We start from the raw sequence: 13,522 nt of genomic DNA, 5'->3' as shown, positions 1-13,522 counted from the left end.
AGAGAAGAGAAGAAAATTTTTCTCATGATCTCTAGCGTAGAGATCAATATCCTCTTATTTCTTCTTGTTCTCTAAGAGTGTCTTGAGAGAAAAGAAGATTTTTAACTATCAAGATGTGATCTCTACAAGGGAGCTAGCACCCAGTGAGATCAAAAAGCTTCTGATTAGATCAGAATCTCGTGTGGATATCCGTAGAGGTCGGATATTTGTGCGGCTACAAGGGACCTTCAAAATATCTATGATTATCAATTCACGATGAAGATTGATCCATGTCAAGGTATATTCTCTATTTATTTTTTTTATTTAATTTTTATATCTAAATCTTATCTCACATACGATGATCCTATTTATAGTTTGAAGATTTGATCTTATGCATGCTAGGATTAAATTAGATTTAATCTGAAAAATATTTTAAATTTTGCTACATATTTTTGAAAAATTTTACATACATGAAATCATAAAACTCCAATAGTGGTATCAGAGCTACGTCATATGTATAAGATTAGGATTTAGATCTGAAATCTATAGAGAAAAATTTTAGATCCGAAAGTTTTTGATATCGTTCTGACATAAGGTTGTCCTAGCATAACTTGTTATGCTAAATGGTTGTCCTAGAACGATGTTAAAATTTTTAATTAAAAAAAATTAGATCTAATTTTTTTAGTATATATATGATATATGTTTTGTTATTTAGATCTGAAAAGAGTTTCGAGATCTATTTTGATTCATATATATGATATATAAAAATATGTTTAGGGCTGAAATTTATTTTTATGATCTAATTTGTTCATGTATATGATACATATTTGTATGTATAATCTAAAATTATTTGAGATCAAAATTTATTTCTTCATGCAAAGAATTTAGATTTTAAAATTTAGATTTGAGATCTAAAATTAGTATTTGTGCATAAGGGATTGGTCATGGGTAGATCAAATTAGGTCATGTAATTTGATTACATTGAAGGTTTCTGATTTGATCATATTGGGTCTAAATTAATTTAGCAGTTGATCAAACTGAGTCAAGTATCGATTAGAGTAAGATTAATAGAGCTAAAGATCATATAATTATTGTTGATCGAATCGATTGACACCTATATGTAGAATCGATTAATCTAAGGATCTAGTTTGGCCCTATGGCTCGAATCTAATTCACCTAAGCTAATCTATTTGGATCAATTAACCAATTGGTGTCTAAGACAAGTAATTGAAAGATGGTTATTTAATTGGTTTCGTTCACTGATCTGACCAATTTATTGGTGTCTGAGGAAAGCAACGGAGGGACCCCCACCAATCTCCACTTATCTGGCCAATTTGGAAGATTGAGTCTCAAATATGGTTGCTTGATGATTTGATTTAGCTTATGTCAGTTACATCAGTCATGTGATGACCGATTAGATGAGATCTAAATTTAAATCTCTCCATAAATATTAAATCTAAGATCTTCCACCATTGTAGATGTGCAGACGTGCTACCGGATTGATTATTCTCGATTGGTCACAGTGTTCAGTTGCATCGGAAACACACGATCACTCTATTAGCAAAGATTTACTCCAAGATAAAGATGGGGTTGGACCCAATAACTGTTAGGTGAGGGACCTAATGACGGCTTTGCACCTGCTTGTGAATGATGGGTCTGACTTAACTAAGAGTGTGGATAATAACTGTTAGGTGAGCCCACATGATTTAGAGATCAAGTGGCTACAACATACTTAGAGAAGTATCTAAACAAAGAGTTATTTATATATCTGTGTTCATTCGTGTTATCAATAACTGTTAGGTGAGGTGTATGGCCTCAGTGGGACCGCAGCATCTACTAAAAATTCAGTTATCGTATTAGAATTTTTGTTTCTCCATCCGGAGAATGTGGAAGATCTGATAAAATAGTGAGTCTCTTTTGCATCTAAAAGTCTCTAGAGCAAATTATAAAATAAGTACAAACATCCAATTAGAATCTTTGCTCTCTCTTGTTCATTGTCAGCTTCCAACCATCTAACTTGAATCCTAGATATTAATCGATTAATTAAAATCGATTACATAGACTGGCTTATATCTTAAGAATTATTCTTAATTTAAAAAAATTAAGTAATATTCTCTACCAGGTTATTCTAATGTTAACAACATGTCCAATCCATAGTCAACGAGCCATACTTGATGAGTGGATGGACAATGACAGTTAAGATAGATGCTAAATATTGAAGTCTATGTTAGATGAACTTCAATGTATGCATGAGCACATATTCACTGTGAACGACACATTAATTCATCTACAAGTGTTATGAGATGATCAGAGTCGCACAGTGCATCTGATGCATGATGGGCAGTCAATCTATGATTGTTATTTGATAATAATCGAGGACATTAAGAAACCTAAAAGGCTCGACATGACCATACATGAGAAATTACTTATGGATTTGATCCTACAATCTCTGATTAATTTATATGGATAGTTTATAATAAACTACCATATGAAAGATCATCTTGGCATCTTATCTGAATTGATCAAAATATTGATAACAAAGGAACCTTGAAAGAGTTCAGAGGTAAATATCTGGAGAGCCTAAAGAAATAAAAACACACCTAGAGTAGGCATGTCGAAATTGCTCAATACTATCCTTATAATTTTTTCTTCTCCCAATTGAGCTGTAGACTAGTAATTTTTTAGAGTCGATGGAAAAGTAGAGGGCTGAGAAAATAATTCTTAAATTGGCTATAGGACAACAGTTGCTATTGTGGCCATAGGTATCCATCCTTTGTGATTATCGTTTGGATTTAGTTCTTAGAGATAGTCTCTATCATTTGCATGGTGATGCATCTGTGAACTTAATTAAGTAAGTAGTGAATACCGTTGGATCTGAGAGATCCAGAATTGAGATGAATCTATATGTAGAACCTTAGGCTATGTCATATTGGAGAAGAAATGATTAACAAACTAGAGAATTATGGGCTTATTGACTATTGAGTCAAATCTAATTTGTGCATCATTTCTTTAAGAAAATATGACTAAACTACTCTTATGGGACAAGAGAAAAAAAGATCACTGAGATACTTATCCTTGTACACATTTGATGTGTGTGTAGCCTATATAATGTGCTAACCAAGGAGTTGTTTCTACTTTGTTATCTTTACCGATGATCAGTCATGGTATGCGTATGTATATGAGATATAAATCTGAAACTGTTGAAAAGTTCAAAGAATTCAGATGTAAGTAAAGAAATAAATCGAAAAATTCTTAAAGATATTTCGATCGAATCGAGTATGTAATACCAATGAAAGAAATTTTTTAGTTATCTCATAAAATAGGATAGTTTCATATTGGATTGCTCTTAGTACATCTCAGCTCAACGAGATAAGAAGAATCATGAGACTATATGAGATATGGTCTGGTCCATAATGAACTCTACTGATTTATTTATGTTTCTTTAAGGACATGCTTTATTTCTATATAATTGGGTTTTCTCTAAACCTGTTCATACCACACCATATAAGATATGACATGGTGAGAACTAAATCTTAATTATTTTGAGATTCAAGTATGTCCAGCCGGTGTCTAGGACAGCAGGTGGATATGTTAGAGGATAGATCTATAAAGCTCATCCTAAAAGAGTTTAGGATACTACTTTCTGATAGGATCACAATGTGATTGTGATCCGACATACTACCTTCTTGAAAAATTATTTAACCAAGATGAAGTAGTGGGAGGAAAGTTATGCTCAAAGAGTGTCTCTGAAGCGCAATGAGCTGTAGGACCTAAAGAACCTATTCATAATGAGCCAGTAGACGTATATTCTTCCTTCACCTTGTACATATAGTAGGATCTCTAATCTCCTCAAAAGGTATTTGGATATGCTTAACAGAGGATGTACAGAAAGTCATTTCTCATGGGAGATGGAGAGCATGGAGACGATATAAGACATCGACTCTAAGAAAGGGATGTGAGTTAGCTTTCCTGACTGGATATCTTCTGAAGATTTCTATATGGAGTAGCTTATGAATTTCACTTCTTGTGATAGGAGATAATAAAGTCTACAATACTCTTGGAGTTGGAACAATCATTTTGATGATACGATCAAATTGTTTGATTAGAAATGAAAAATTATATGTTTTCAAAAGGATCAGTGGGGGTATCTAATACTGACATCGATTAAAATATGATTAAATATAGATTTTTTTATAAAAGATATAAAGCGAGCATCCTAAAGATCTATAGAGATAGATGTAATTAGATGCTTATGTTTTTACAGATAAAGTATAGAGAGTAGATACTGAAAAGGTTCAGCATAAAAATCTCGAAGAGGGATCGCTACCCTCTCGGACATAGATATATGCCATGTAATGTACTTAAATTGATATAGTTAATATTGTGAATGTCACGAGTAGATATCAGTTTATCCAGGCTGAGAGCGCTGGATTGCTGTAAAACATCCTTAAGTGCTTAAGAAGAACTAAGAATTTGTTCTTAAATTAAAAAAGGATCAAAGCTAGGAGTGGAAGGATACATCAATTCAGATTATATATCTGATGTGGATGGTAGAATGTCACATCATGGGGTGTGTTCCTGTATCGATATCTTGAAAAGATTTCAAATAATCGATCGATGGAAGCTGAGCACACTGTAGATGTATAGGATGTATTTTGGTTCTAATGTGAGTTGCAGAATTGGATGTTGTGCCATCAGATGCCATGATATTATACTGCAAAGACAATGGCACCATAGCCCTTGCTAAGGAGCTTAGGTCTCACTAGATATCCAAACACATAGAGTAGTAGAACACATGACTACCTCCAGTAGAAATACACAGAGGTGCAGAGAGCAAACTCTACATAAGATGTGGATGACCCATTGGTAAGTTATTTAGCTAGCCAGAGACAAAAGCCTATCTTGTGAAGATGGGGCTTGGTACGTAGCAGATTGGCTTTAGTGCAAGTGGGAGATTGTTGGGTGTATGCCCTAGAAGTCAATTCTGACTGACACATCATATTTCTAGAACATAGTTTTATACTTATTGGGCATTTATATTACCATTCATATTTATGTGTCCATGAATCATCAAAGAGATTAACAAGATGATGACATATATTCTTAAAGAGTTGAGAATTTGAGACATTTGTCATTGATGGTTGATTCCTAAATTACTCCTAGTCATAGGATTATCATGGGAATGGTGATTGATCTGGATAAATCAATGCACGGATCGCTTTCTTCGGACAAATGGATCTCGAGTCTGCGGTGTAGTGATACTGGAGTGAGAGTGTAGGTGGTTGTTAGAGAATAACTGGCACTGAGCGTGACCAACATAAGAAGTCACATGGATGTCTGCTCATTCGTTAGTGACTTTCTCGATGCTGTAGTTGTATGACTAGTCCTTTGATCTAAGATGGCACTACTGCTCGTAGTGAAGCTGCTGGAATTTGACTGACACATCAATATAGGTCTCAATGAGCTTTGTAGTGGATGTTGGCGACAGTTGATCCACTGTAGGAGTAGGGTGTGCATCAAGATGGAATCTATCGATCCTAGTAGAAGAGAGTAGTCCTATGAGATTTGAGAGGCTGAGTCCTTAAGTCTATGGCCATAGTAGTGTGATTGATGGAAAAGAGTTTTCATAGAATCACATATGGACTCGAGCTGATTGAATCTATCATATGATCGATATTGAGGTTTGACGATTTATCAATGATCCGTCATCTGGTCATAACTCACGATAGAGGGATTGTATCATATGTTAACTGCACCTAGAGGTTCATCATCTTTTATTCTATTGGATTGCCACTACATACTGCTAGGTGTCACTGGTGGATTATGAGACTCACAAGCATCATCTTGATGATCGATGATCCTTGATGGGCAGAGTTGGAACGGTTCCAACCCATTGAAAAGAGTTTCAATGATATTATAATAGGGATCACAATATATCTCACTACTAGACAGAATAGAACTTATGGGACCACACATAAAAGAGATTTTTGACCGATCAGATGGTTAAATTACGATTATGATTCGTGATAGGATTTGATTATCAATTTGATTGATGATTGATCCAATATAAAAGTTGCAATCAAGTAACTCGTTAAAGAGTTACTGAGTTATAGGAGGATTAATTAGCAATTGGATTGCTAAGTGGTTCAATTTGATTGAGCTATGGGGCTTATATGAAGTCTAATTAAATTGAATTTAATTTGATTTGATATGGGTTTGATTTGATCAAATCTGATTGGATTATAAGATAATCTAAATTGTATGAGAGAATGATTCCTATTTGAATTTGGATTTGAATTTGACTCAATTTCTAATTAGACTAGGATGTATGAGTTCCTATTTGGACTAAAAATTCTCATTTTCATGGGTGTACTAAATCCTAATTGGATTAGGATTAAATTGAGTTTGACTCAAGCACCAAAAAAGAGCCCAAAAGGACTAGGACTTCTCTAATTAGGTGACATCTAATCTAAATAATTTGGACTCCAAATCAGATTTGAATTTTCATCTATTTGGGTCTAATCTGGTCCTAATATGATTAGGATTGATTGGAGTTTTAATTTGATTCAAAACAGCCACCTAAACAAGAGTCCTATATGGATTGAAACTCTTCCTTTCATGTACCTTAAAATAACCCCACACCACCTTGATTTTGTGCGCCACAAATACTCCACGCCCCATCACCTTTTAACGTGTAAGAAGGAGTTTAATCTTCTTTTCTTCCGTGAGAAATCTGAGCGTGAAACCTTGTTATGGGCGGCATAAAAATTTTAAGAGTCCTAAGCGTTATGGACTCTTATCTTCCTACCCAAAGTCTTATCCCTTTAGCCTATTTAAATATGGGTTGCAAGGAATGTTGGGAGGCTGAGAAGAGATCAGATGAGATGCCAAAAACCCAGGAGTTTTGTGCATGGAAAATTAAAGGAGAGAGAGGGATGGTGTGATGGGTGTTAGCGTGAGATATGTATCCCCTTATCCTTTCTTACAAACAACCAAGTGTTGGTTGTTTGGATATCTCTCTCTCTTTTGTCCATATTTAGACATGAGTTTCTCTCCTCTCCTTCGTCCAAAGGTTGGACAAAATTTTTCATCTCTATTGTAGAAATTTGGTACATGGGTTATAGAAAGAAAAGAAAAAAAAGAGTTCTTCTCATGATCTCTAGTGTAGAGATCAACATCCTCCTATTTCTTCTTGTTTTCTAAGAGTGTCTTGAAGAAAAAAAATTTTTAATCTCAAGATGTGATCTCTACAAGAGAGCTAGTACTCCGGTGAGATCAAAAAACTTCTGATCAGATCAGAGTCTCGTGTAGATATCCGTAGAGGCCGGATGCTTGTGCGGCTACAAGGGACCTTCGGAAGACATTCATGATCATCAGTTCGCGGTGAAGATTGATCCATGCCAAGATATGTTCTCTATTTATTTTTCTCTATTTGATTTCTGTATTTGAATCTTATCTCATATATGATGATCCTATTTATGGTTTGAAGATTTGATCTTATGCATGCTAGAATTAAATTAGATTTAATTTGAAAAATATTTTAAATTTCGTTGCTTACTTATTTTTAAAAAATTTTGCATGTATGAAACTATGAAACTCTAACAATCAATGTCCTGCCGTTTAGAGCACCTGGGACACCATTTTGGAAAGAAAGAGATGACCATCCTAGCTGGCCACCGTCCCTTCTCTTTCTCTTACTTGGAGTACTAATAGCAGAGAAATAATACAACCTCTTCTTTGTACCGCAACTCAATTATATAGCTGAGAGCCAAAGGCAAGCACAACGTGGATGAAGTTTGCTAGAATTAAAGCAAATTAGAATAGTTTGAAACACTTGCTTTTATAGTTAAAAGCCAATTTGTGAAAAGGATGTTTTATTCAGTTCTTAGCCAAAACTAGAGAATGTTGGTCATACAGAAGTTCAAAAGATCCTCGGTGAAACTGACAAATCCTTGCCGATATTAGTCTTTGATAGTTCGCCCATAACTGAAAGATATGAATATAGTGGCCTCATGGTACCGTCCATTAGCATCACAAAGACTTCAGAGCAATCTCATCGTAGGGAGCTTCCAAAAAAAATTTTTATGCAGTGCATGACCTATACGTTGGACGGCAACATGATAATGTAAGGTCGATTCAATTTGGTATCCAATGCTATGGATGATCAAAAACCCTTATGTGGATTTTGTATAGTATGAGTCACAATGCTATATGAAATAATTGCTGGACAATCAAAGAAGTGATGGATTCAATCAGAAAGCTGGATAAATGATAATATTGTGCATTATTTAATTAGAAATTCTATAGAAGTTTCGGCCAATAGGCCAATATAAATTGTAAGATGAATTTTATCCTTCACGCCTTTCATAGCATCTCAATCCTATTCTTATTGGAGGACTGTGGATGCTAGTTTGCAGGTTTCTCCAGGAATTGCACTCTTCAGCGAACATTGGCTAGCTTTGCATCGAAGTGTCCAGTTCTTCTCAACATGAAAGATCATCAGCCTGATTTGCTAAGGATAGGCCAAATATTGAACAATATTGATACTCAAGCCATTAATGAGAAGATTATATTGAGAAAGGCATGCAAGAAGGGACGAAGATAAAAGGTTGAATTATTTTATTACTTTCTGCTATATAGCTACATGAGTACGAGACCGAATTAATAAACACTCTCAGAGTGCTCACTTCTCTTTTGACTTAGGGTAACCATCCTTTTACCTTTGTTGGCCCATGAAGATGATTTGATCTCATGCTTTGCTATTGCACTTCTTCATCGATTGTAGTGGAGGTAAAGCAAGTGCAACAGGCTTCGAGCTCAGGTGCAAATATAATTGATAAGATTTGAAACATGAAAAATCTGCCCAAACCATCTTGAAGAAGTTGTGAGCACAAGATTGGCCAAAGGCAAGCTGGTAAGACAACAGCCTACTAATTTGGAAGCCTTGAACCAAGCAGCAAGCTACCGGATAGTATTCCAATTCGGTAATATCACCCATTCATAGTAACCTTCTAGTTTTTAATGGTATTTGAATTCAGCAAATCAGTCGGAAGGTGGTTTATCAAAGCAGACAAGTTGCGCTAGCCAATACTCAAGCTCACTCATCTTGATAAGGGAAAGAAGAATGGGAGGAGGCGTGAGAACAGCAAGGAAGAAAGATGATTTAGAGGATCTTTTGGGCAGTTTGTGGGTTATTTTGGTACCTGAAGCATTCTACATGAGGAGATATAGTAGAAGAAGAAGATTTAGGGAGTGTTTAGTTTATAGAAGTGTTTGGTTCGTGATCAGAATCAGAATCGGAATTGTAATAAAAATTTAAATCTATAGAGAAGAGTAGGGATTGAATTCTATATAGATTGAATCATTCCCATTCTATCCTAGAATTGGAATTGGAATCGGAATGGAACTCCGTCCAATCAAATGATTGGAATGGGAGTCTCCCATTTCGATTTCGATTCCGATTTCAGATCCCCACTCTTCCCAATCAAACACCCCTTAATAGAATTAGAAGACAGATGAGTGGATTGCCGAAGAAGAAACTATGGTAAAAGAACAACCGTCGGTTAGTGAATCAAAGCTATAATGCGAGACTTTTATTATATAGGTATCAAGGAGGTAGTGATGAACATACCCTTGTGACCCTGGCCCATATGATATGGAGGCATAGTTTATAACATATCTCAACTATATAGCTCTAGAGGTAAGCATCATGTAAATGAAGTTTCATAGAATCAGAGTGGTTGAGAACCACATGACTATTATTAAGACTAAATAGAGTTTGATTGTGGAACCACATATGGGTGAAAATCTAGGCTTAATAGATCAGGTTCGGCCATGAAGTGGAAGACTACATTGGATGATTTAAGTCTTGACTCATTGTCTAATAGAAGACCAAGATGACTATACCAATCTTAGATTTTTAAAAATAGAAGACTATATTGTAGGATGAATAGGGAAAGACAGCCAACACATGCTATTAAGATAAGTTAAGATCAATGAGATATGAATATCAGTTCAGTAATTGTAGAATGATCAAGCTTGAGCGTGATGAGAAGATGGTTGGTAGCAGTTACCAGAATTATCTAGGGCAAAGATTAGACATAGGAAGTAGCTACCAGAGTGGATATTATTGTGTTTATGGATAGTTACCATGTGTTAGTATAAATAAATGGAATTATATATGGATCTTTTAATAATCAATTCAATCAGTTTATCTTTATCTTTACCTTAGTTATTTATCCTAGGAGCATATGCAACTTAACTTTCTATCATAGTCCAGTATTACATGCATACTGTAGCTCAATGCTACACCTCTATTATAGTATAATGCTATAGCTTTCTATCGTAACTCAGCTACACCATATCCATCGTAATCTCCTTTAAAAGATGGTGTGACAATGGTGAAAAATTTGTGAAGGTCAAAATATCTGGATCTATGCTACTCTCTATCCTCCATTTGACCAACATCTTTCCAGCTAGCTCAACTACAGTGGCATGCCCATGCATGCATCCACACTTTACTTCGGTCAAGCTGGCAAGCCACCCTCTATCTCAACTAATCAAGCTACTCGGGAATCTTGAGTTCTCTAGCTCACTCAGAAGGGATGAAGAAGTTGGCTACACCCCCCTCTCCTCTTATCTCTCTGGGATGCTAAGTTCCTTTCAGACTCGATAAGAGGGACGTCCTGTTAGATGCATGTCCTAGAAGTCAATATGACAGATACATTATAATAATTTTAAGACATATATTTATATTTAAACTATTAAAATGGATAATTTCTATCCATTCTTGTGTTATGTGTCTGAGAATCATCTAAAAATTAATAGGATGATAACACATTGTCACGCCTCCGATCCGAGATTGTGAATCGAAGGTCATAGAAATTACTGCATACTCATAGGAAACTCTTTCCATAAGCATACAAGACATCTCATGATATCAATGCTTCATAGTGGAACAATTAGTCAATAATTTAGATAAAAAATATAACAATCCAAATTTCAGCTTTAATATCTCAATAAAGTCAACAAAGTTCCATAGGCCTTACATCAAATTCAATAAGACTTTCAACCTAAAATAAAAGTATGGAGATTCTGCTTTTAACCACTATTCTATTCATATCTTGTATCATCTTAATTCCTCAACATCTAAAAATAGTAAAATAGAGGTAATGAGCTAGACAGTCCAGTAAGCAATAATCACTTTCAACAGATTTCATCAGGTATTTAAGTAAATAATCATTTATAGAAAATAAGCATATAGAGTTCATCAATTTGAAATAAATTTTGATTATGCAATATAGTTCATGTCAAATTCATTCTTTTTTAAAAATTCAAGTTTCTTTCGAGATTTTAATTTTTTTCATTCTTAAGTTCTTTTCATCAACCATGAGCTATGATCATATTTTTCTATGGTAGGATCATAATATCGCGTATCTTCTTACAGTGAGCTACGAATCATCTGGCAGCAAAGTTTTTCGAAACCGCTGGTCTCTCTGACGGTTTGTCACTAGTCTCTCTGGTGACATATCACTAGTCTCTCTGGCGACATAAACTCTCAGGACAAATCAATTGCAACATATATGCCCCCATTGGCAGGATCCTTTACATAGTCAGGTTGTCAATTCATATTATTCTTATATCAGAATTCTTCATAAATTATGTTTCATATTCTAATTTTGATAAAAAAATATATAATCATGTAGTATCGAAATCAATCAATATAATACATTATGAAATCAATATGTTCAATCATGCTTCATCATAACATATCAAAATATTATATTTTCATAACAAAATATCATTCATCCAATTCATGCATCATTTCATAAATCATGTTAAAAAAATATATTATAATTTATCGATAAATTTAAAAAAATAAAATTAATTACCTCAAATGCATTCTAATAAATTCATATATTTTCATATATTTTTTTTCAAAAATTTTATTTATAGATCATATCGCGATATTCATGATAAAATATCCACAATCCTATACAGGATCAATTTCAATAATTAGAAAGGATTGAAACAATTAAGAAAAATAGAATTGATGGACACTCGTATCCTATCGTCCAGATTGGTCCGATCATTTAATTTTATCTGATCAAAATCTAATTAGGATATAAACGATTCAAAGTTTGATATCAGATCAAATCGGATTTGAAGTGATAAGACTGAGGTTCCTTCATTGGGTTCATGAATCAAGTGGAGAGAGAAAATCAAAGGAGAGAGAATTCATGAGATATAATCCAAATTAATCAGATGCCACAGTCTAATATCTCGATTGATGTGATCAAAATAATCTAATCAAGTCATGGTTAAATCAAAATCATGGATGATCAAATTGAAAATATTTGGTCTGATCAAGATGAGTACCAGCACGCTGTCCGACAATCATGGATCAAGATTCTTCATTAGAATCAGATCAGAAATATTTAAAAAATTTTTTATTGATAAATCTTTTTAGAGAGAGAAATCAATTAAGAGAGAGAAAATAGTTTTAGAGAGAGAAAATTCATCTTGGACTCTTTAGACGATATGATTCAATAAATCTGATCGATTCGATTAAATCATACTGAAATTATCAAGTAGATAATTCAATAAAATCATGAGAAATAGAATCTTAAAAATATTAGGTCTGATCAAGGTGGATGCCGGTATATCGTCCGACAATCACAGATCAAAATTCATTATTAGCATCAATTTCAATTTATCATCATTCTTCTCAAAATTCTAAAAATATTAAGAGAGAGAAATAACCTAGAGAGATAATTTTAGAGAGAGAAAGTGGAGAGAGAGACTTAGAAAGAGAAAGAAAAATTAGAGAGAGAAAAAGAGGGAGAGAGAGTCTATATTTTTTTATTTTTCTTTTTCTTTTTCTTTTCATTTTCTTTTCTTTTCCTTCTTCTCAGCCTTGCCTTGGGCCGAAATAGGGATCTCAAATCCATTCGTTGGCTGGCCGACCGGTGGCGCAGCCGGCATAGGGGTGGCCATCGACAGGAGGGCGGTGGATCACCGCCCAAAGAAACACAAATCTGGTGACCGACGGCGACCACTGGCACCAAATCCAAACGAAATCAAAACCCATTTCTTAAAGAAATCCGGCGACTCTGGTCGCCGACGAGCGTGCACACCAACATGGGAAGAAAGGAGGAGAAGAGAGGAAGGGGAGGAGGCTCACCTTCGACATCGGTGAGGCTTTTCGATGAGGAAATTGGATGGGCACAGAGTCGGTCTTTTGCGAGGATTTTCCTGCGATCCCCACCTTTTTACCTCGGGATTCTCAGGTGAGGGAAGGGAAAAGAGTCTCCCCTTTAAATAGAGTCGGAGGGAAGAAGTTTGACTCCTCTCCGGCAAGATTTTCTGACTTCGATTAGGAGCCGGTCGGGAGAAGAAGACTCTCTACGGGAGTCTTCCTTAATTTTTTTTTGTTGGCTTTGTGGGCTGGGTACTTGGGTCGGATCATGACATTCTTTCCCTCTAAAAAAAATTTCGTTCTCAAAATTTTTCTTGCTTAAGTCTTCATAATTTCTTACTTAAG

General features: G+C 34.8%; 1 long non-coding RNA gene across 1 annotated transcript; it reads left to right on the top strand.

The window, feature by feature from the left end:
* Positions 1-7,223: 7,223 nt before the first annotated feature.
* On the top strand, positions 7,224-9,282 carry LOC140859624 (uncharacterized). The gene is made up of 2 exons (XR_012143168.1): positions 7,224-8,893; positions 9,018-9,282. It is a non-coding gene; the product is annotated as an uncharacterized lncRNA (long non-coding RNA).
* Positions 9,283-13,522: the final 4,240 nt, after the last annotated feature.

The sequence above is a fragment of the Elaeis guineensis genome, chromosome 8 (genome assembly GCF_000442705.2).
Source record: "Elaeis guineensis isolate ETL-2024a chromosome 8, EG11, whole genome shotgun sequence".
In the NCBI taxonomy this organism is placed as follows: Eukaryota; Viridiplantae; Streptophyta; class Magnoliopsida; order Arecales; family Arecaceae; genus Elaeis; species Elaeis guineensis.
Note: the sequence above shows the minus strand (reverse complement) of the source record. Positions and strands in the feature narration are given on the sequence as shown.